Raw genomic sequence first — 7,273 nt, 5'->3', positions numbered from 1 at the left:
GCTCCCCTCCCACTTCACCCAATAGTTACCTCTTCCCAATGTCCTTCCCTCCATGCACTCCTGCCCCCTGAGCTGTCTCCCTGTGCATAAGCAGCCTTTCTTTTTCCCATGATTGTTCTCTCCAAGGAGTGTATTTACCTCAGGTAAGTGTTCAACTCAATGCCTGTCTTGTTTGGCTGAAAGCCACAGGTATGGGTTCAATTTCAGACCTGAAGGCAGCTAGAGGCCATGGTCTCAGGGGTTCCAACAGACTCTATCACTTAAAAAAAAAAAAAAAAAGTTATTGACAATATACACAGTAAATCAAAGCAAAATGAACAAACAAACAAACATAAACAATCAATCAATTTCAACTCACAGCAACCCTATAGGAGATAGTAGTATTGCCCCATAATGTTTCAAAGTCTCTGATCTTTACAGAAGCAGACTGTCACATTTTTCTCCCCCAAAGTAGTTGGGGGACTTGAACCACCAGAGTTTTGATTAGCAGTCAAATACTTTAATCCCTATGCCACAGCAAGGCATATATTAATTAAACAATTTCTACTTGTCCAATTCTGTGACATTAATTGTATCCTTCAAATTGTTAAGCCATTCTCATCTTCTTTTATTGATTTTTTCCTCTCCTATTGACATAAACTCTCTTCTGCCTAATTTTTCTGTATAACATTTCAAGTGGTTGTTAGTAATTTGATCCTATATAATAAATTACTTAAAAAACAAAATGTTCTTAGCAATTGTTTACTAACTAAGCTAGACTATTATTTGTTTTAAAGAAGGCTGCACAGGATATTTTTAGCTTATGTCATCAGGGATAAATATTATTTCAGGGCAGAAGTTTCAGTGGTTCATTCAGCTTCAATAGCTCCAGAAAGTCTAAACTTCATGAGAATCAAGATTTTAATCTGTGTTTTGCCCCCTCATCCCATTTTGATCAGGATTCTTCTCTAGAATCTTTGATCAAATTGTTCAGTAATGGTAACCATGCACTATCTAGTTCCTCTAGTGTCAAGGTAAAGGAACAATTAAACATATATTTCATTTTCTCCTCCTGTTCCTAATTCTTCTTTTTCTTCTGTTCCTCTCAGTGAATAGACACCAATTATTGTATCTTGGATGGCCACTTGAAACTTTTAAGACCCCAGACATTACACAATGAACTAAAAGAACAGAAGCACTAAAAACTATAGTAGGCCAATCAGCTGGACATTCCCTGTCTTTTGCCATATTCTATTTGCTGGAACCAAGTCACAAAATCTAACTCCAGCTCCAAAGAAGGGGATTACACAAGGATATGAATTATAGGAGGGAAAGATTATAATTGTTATGAGGTGCCATTGAGTCATCTCTGACTCATAGCAACATCATGCACAACAGAACAAAATACTGCCCAATCCTGCACCATCCTCACAATCATTGCTATGCTTAAGTCCATTGTTGCCGCCTTTGTGTCAATCCATCTCATTGAGAGTCATCCTCCTTTTCACTGATCCTCTATTTTACCAAGCATGATATCCTTCTCCAGGGACTGGTCCCTTCTGACAACATGACCCAAGTAGGTTAGATGCAGTCTGGTCAATCTCTCTTCCAAGTAGCATTCTGGCTACTCTTCTTCCAGGACAGATTTGTTCATTCTTCTGGCAATCAATGTTATATTCAGTATTCTTTGCCAATAGCAATTCAAAGGCATTAATTCTTCTTTGGTCTTCCTTATTCATTGTCCAGTTTTCACATGCATATGAGGCTATTGATAGTACTGTGGCTTTGATTAAGTGCACCTTAGTCTTCAGAGTGACATCTTTGCTCTTTAACTCTTTTAAGAGGCCGTTTGGAGATTTGCCCAGTGCTTCACGATGTCTGATTTCTTGACTACTGCTTCCATGGATGTTGATTGTGGGTCCATGTCAAATGAAATTTTTGACAACTTCAATCTTTTCTTCATTTATTGTGATGTTGCTTATTGGTCAAGTTGTAAGCATATTTGTCTTCTTTGTTGATATGCAATACATAATGAAAGCTGTAGTCTTTGATCTCTGTCAGTAAGATCTTCAAGTAATTTGCACTTTCAGCAAAAAAGGTTGTGTTATGTCATAGTGCAGGTTGTTAATGAATCTTCCTACAATCCTGATGGCATGTTCTTCTTCCTATAGTCCACCTTCCCAGATTATTCACTCAGCATACAGACTGAATAAGTGTGGTGAATGGATACAGCCCTGATACACACCCTTCCTGATTTTAAACCATGCAATATCCCCTTGTTTTGTTTGAATGATACCCTCTTGGTCTATGTACAGGTCCCTCAAGAGCACAATTATGTATTCTAGAATTCTCATTCTTCACAATGTTATCTCTAATTTGTTATGATCCACACAATTGAATGCCTTTGGATACTCAATAAAATATGGGTAAATATCTCTCCAGTATTCTTTGCTTTGAGCTGTGATCCATCTGATATAAGCAATGATATCTTTCATTTTTAGTCTTCTTCTGATTCCAGCTTGAATTTCTGGAATTTCCCTATCAATACACTGTTGCAATAATTTTTGAGTTATCTTTAGCAAATATTTGTTGTGTGTGATATTAATAACATTGTTGGATAATTCCCACATTCTCTTGGATCACATTTCTTTGGAATGGGCACAAATATGAATCTCTTTCCATTGGTTGGCCAGGTAGTGATTTTCCAAATTTCTTGGCAAAGTGAAGATTATTGGGTGGCATTTTAGAAGGCTTCCTCCCACATTCAGTTGGACCCAGGATTGAGAAAATGATATGAAAAAAATCTGAGACACAACATAAATCACTATTTATAACAAATATTGAATTAAGCTTTTCCTTCAGACATGGAACCTGATGAATATTGAGTATTGCTACTATTAAAAAAAAAAACCAAAAAACACTCCCATCACATCTATTCTGACTCAGCAACCCCCACTGAGTTTCCAAGGCTGTACATCTTTATAGAAGTAGATTGCCTCATCTTCCTCCTGAAAATTTGAATGAGTTTGAATCATTTATCTGCTGGTTAACATCCAAATGTCTCACCCTGTATGTCACCAGAGTTACAACCCCCTTCCCATAGTCAAGAACAAAGCATATAATCCTTTAGGCACTCTTGGTAGCTGAATCCTTATTGGAAACTGGCTTCAGAGAACGTAGCTGCATTGCCAAAAGTTTCTCGATCAGTTGCTGAACAGTTCATTCCTAGTCATGGCCACACGATGTGTATCAGAATGGGGCTATGCTCCATAGGGTTTTCAAACACTAATTTTCTAAGTGTGAATTCACAGGCCTTTCTTCTGAGGTGCCTCTGGGCAAATTTTAACCTCCAGTTTTTGGTTAGCAGTTGAGTAAAAGCATGAGCTGTTTGAACCACCCACTTTCCTGGAGATTCCCACTTCCCTGGGAACAGCCTATATCAATGGATGGATCAGTGTTGGGTTCTAAAATCTAGGTCTTTTGCCTCAATGTTAGAAAGATCTGAATGCCTTTCTCAGATTCAGAGTTTTTTGAACATTGGCTAGATCACAATCAACCTTAAAATGTGGCTAGAATATGCATGCCATAGCTACTCTACTTTATTAAGATGGAATTCACACAAATATTAAAAATACAATGTTGCAGTTAAGATGGTGAGAGTTGGAAGAGGGTTTAGGAAGTATCCTTAAGTAAAATGGAAGGGAATACAAAATAATTAGGCTTAAAGCATAAAAAACTGTTAGAACTTACAACTTCATTATGATTTTCCCAAGGACTTCTTATTCTTTGATCCATTCCTTAATCTTTTACTGCTGTGATTCCAGCCCGTGGAAGGAAGGCTAACCTCTGAAAGTTGTGTTTTCCAATCTCTTGTGTTAGCTGGCTTCTAGTGAGAGATTGGAGGAGATCAAGAAGAAGAAGGAATCAGAGTATTTCTTCCCCTTCAGGTGGTGTAAACAGCTAAGTGCCTTACTATTAACTGAAAGTTTGGTGGCTTGAACCCACCCAAAAGTGTCTAGGAAAATAGGTTGGCAAACTACACAGGTCACAGCCTGCAACATATAGGCACCGTGAGTTGGAAATTATATGACAGAAATTGGTTTTGTTCTATTTTGTTTTGTTTGAATCCCTGTCTTGGGTTCAGCAACTTCTCCTCTGTGGCTTCAGTTTCTATATTCCTTCCTTCTCTCTGACCTAAGGTAACACCATCAAGTTTCTATCTTCTTCCAATTTAACAGTGGTAGCTGTTGGTAGCGGTACTATTGCTAATCACTGATCCCTTTGGCTTTTCAACTCTTTTATTTTCTACGCAATAAAATCTCTACTTTCTTCTGTATGTTGTTGCTAGGTGCCTTCGAATCGTCTCTGACTCGTAGCAACCTTATATACAGCAGAATGAAATACTGCCTGGTCCTCTGCCAGCCTCATGATCCATGCTCTATCTGAGCCGACTGTTGCAGTCACAGTCTCTGTCCATCTCATTGAGGGCCTTCCCCTTTTTTGTTGACCCTCCATTTTAATAAGCATGATATCCTTCTCCAGAGAATGGTCCCTTCTGACAACATGACCCAATAGGTGAGACGAAGTCTGGCCATTTTTGCCTCCAAGGAGCATTCTGACTGCACTTCTTCAAGGACAAATTTGTTAGTTCTTTTAGCAGTCCATGGTACTCTAAGTATTCTTTGTCAACACCACAACTCAAAAGTATCAACTCTTCTTTGGTTTTCTGTATTCACTGTCCGGCTCTCACATGCATTTGAGGTGATAGAAAATATCATGGCTTGGGTTAGGTGCACCTTAGTCTTTAAGAAGACATTTTTCTCTTCATCACTTGAAAGAGATCTTTTGCAGCACATTTGCTCAATGGGATACTTCTGATGTCTTGACTGATGCTTTCATTAGTGTTGATTGTAGATCCAAGTAATATGAAGTCTTTGACGACTTCAATCATTTCTCCATTTATTGTGAGGCTGCTCTTGGTTCAGTTGTAAGAATTTTTGCTTTCTTTATATTGAGGTGTAATCCATACTACAGACTGTAGTTTTCAATCTTCATCAGTAAGTGCTTCAAGTCTTCTTCCATTTCAGCAAACAAAGTTGTGTCATCTATGTATTGCAGGTTGTTAATGAGTCTTCCTCCAAACCTGATGCCACATTCTTCTTCATATAGTCCAGGTTCTCAGATTAATTGCTCAGCATACAGATTGAATGAGTGTGGTGAAAGGATACAACCCTGTCCCACTCTCTTCCTGATTTAAATCATGTAGTATCCCCTTGTTCTATTTGAAGAACAACCTCCTGGCCTATGTATAGTTTCTTCTTGAGCACAATTAAGTGTTCTGGAATTCCCATTCTTCTCAATGTTATCCATAATTTGTTATAATCCACACAATCAAATGCTTTTGCATAGTCAATAAAACACAAGTAAACATCTTTCTGGTATTCTTTGCTTTGAGCTAAGGTCCATCTGACATCAGCTATGATATCCCTTGTTCCATGTCCTCTTCTGAATGTAGCTTGCATTTCTGGAAGTTCTCTGTCAGTATACTGCTGCAACCATTTTTGAATTATCTTCAGTAAGATTTTACTTGTATGTGATATTAATGATATTGTTAGATAATTTCCACATTCTAGGGGATCACCTCTATATAAGATGCTTTATGTTTTCCTTTTGTACAACAGTCTTGAGGAAATTCTATTCATTGCAATGAAAATAACCCAGACAAATACAAATTCCCTTTACATATTTTTTTTTTTTTTTTGAATCTTAGTCTTCAAATAACCTACTATGGTGGTTATTATCCACAGTTTACAAGAAAAGTGGACTCAGTAAGAATTAATAACTTGCTTAAGATAACATAGCTAATACATAGCTTACATGGAGGTGGGCTCTAAAATCAGATAACTGGATTTAAATTATGACTCTGTCTCTTATTATCCAAGCAATTTAGTTACCCAACCTGTGCTCAGTTTTCTCATCTATAGAATAGTGATTTTACTTTTATCTACCTCAAAAGAGTGTTGTGAAGGTTAAATAAATGAATATATGTTAAAGTTGTTTGAACAGTTGCTGGTACATAGTATATGCTCAATAAAAGCTAGCTATTATTATTATTATTATTATATGAATTATCATTATATGAGGCACATGAGTTCACTATTATTCTTCATTACTCTGAAAACAGAAAATAAATTGTTGTGATTACTCCTGGGGTTTATGGCCAAGTGTGTGATTTTTGAAAAGGAATATTTACAAATGTATAACATGACATCAATTTTGAACAATAGTTCCTAATTTTCTTAAAAACCTGGCCTTCTATCCTTGATTATCAGCACAGCTTAGAAAAGCAAGATTGATTTATTTTATTGAATAGTCAGGAATATCACAATGGCCTAAGGCACCAAATGATCGCAACCCATCATCTTGCAATTAAAATGGCCAGAGCTGACCTGCTCTTTATTAAACATTAATCTTTGGCTTCTTCTGAATGCATCAATGAGTTCAAGGTCTGGGTATGTATGACTCATGTTAGCTCTGTGCCATTAAGTTGTTTTTTAGGAGAAAACTATTCTTCATCACAATGAGCCTGACACTTGAGATTCTTTTTGTAATTTGGAAATTGTCAGTTCATAATGTATTAAAAAAGAATTGCTAGCTTTTGTAACCATTATCTAGATGATAGAAACATTATTTCACCATTAAAATAACTATATAGAAAACAGCATGTGTGCAAATACCATGGACATACATTAATATTATATATATAATATTATCAGTAGCTTTTAATTTTTCAGTATTTTTCATACTCAGTATCGTACTTGGCAACATTCTCAACAATATGCAAATTACATGAATCAATTAAAATTGTGCTATTTATTTACAATCATGTAAAGGAAAAGGCAAACAAAATATTGTAAACAATAATTTAATTACCATTTATTGAGCATTTATAATGTTTTTGAGACATGGTTTTATCTCTAAGCAATACAAAACAAAGTGAGGGTGACAAAATTAATCTGGTAATATATAAACATTTCAGTTTTTGTTACATATTTTAATACTCGTTATGGTAATTTTACCATCTGTACAAATCTAATAGTAGAATTTCTATAGAAATGTTCTCCGATTTCTCCCAATTTAACACTTTTACATGACTACAAAGACTAACTTATGGTAATATTGGTTATTTGATTATTGAAAAATTATTTAGGAAATTTTGAATTTAATTTGGTAACGCAGTGTCACATATCACCACTGTACATTAATCTTAAAATTTTGGTAATATTTATATTAT

Source organism: Orycteropus afer, unplaced genomic scaffold, assembly GCF_000298275.1.
Source record: "Orycteropus afer afer isolate SDZICR_OR568_19922 unplaced genomic scaffold, OryAfe1.0 scaffold00159, whole genome shotgun sequence".
Taxonomy (NCBI): domain Eukaryota; kingdom Metazoa; phylum Chordata; class Mammalia; order Tubulidentata; family Orycteropodidae; genus Orycteropus; species Orycteropus afer.
This window is presented reverse-complemented; position numbering follows the sequence as displayed.